At 52.4% G+C, this 208-nt stretch overlaps 1 pseudogene; it reads left to right on the top strand.

Moving 5' to 3' along the window:
- Window positions 1-100, top strand: LOC118345120 (annotated as a pseudogene; the record flags this gene model as incomplete).
- Window positions 101-208: the final 108 nt, after the last annotated feature.

The raw sequence follows: 208 nt of genomic DNA, 5'->3' as shown, positions 1-208 counted from the left end.
CTAATGCACCGGATCCCATCAGAACTCAGCAGTTAAGCGTGGTTGGGCGAGAGTAGTACTAGGATGGGTGACCTCCGGGGAAGTCCTCGTGTTGCACCCCTCGGTTTTATTTTTTCCGCCTTGCGAGATAAATTGACAAGAAGGACCACTCGGGAGTGGATTTTTAGGAAAATCGCGCCCTGCCCATCGCGTAGCGATGGGTTTGGAT

Source organism: Juglans regia, unplaced genomic scaffold (genome assembly GCF_001411555.2).
Source record: "Juglans regia cultivar Chandler unplaced genomic scaffold, Walnut 2.0 Scaffold_14723, whole genome shotgun sequence".
Taxonomy (NCBI): Eukaryota; Viridiplantae; Streptophyta; class Magnoliopsida; order Fagales; family Juglandaceae; genus Juglans; species Juglans regia.
The sequence above is the reverse complement of the archived record's forward strand: the minus strand, read 5'-3'. Positions and strand labels throughout refer to the sequence as shown.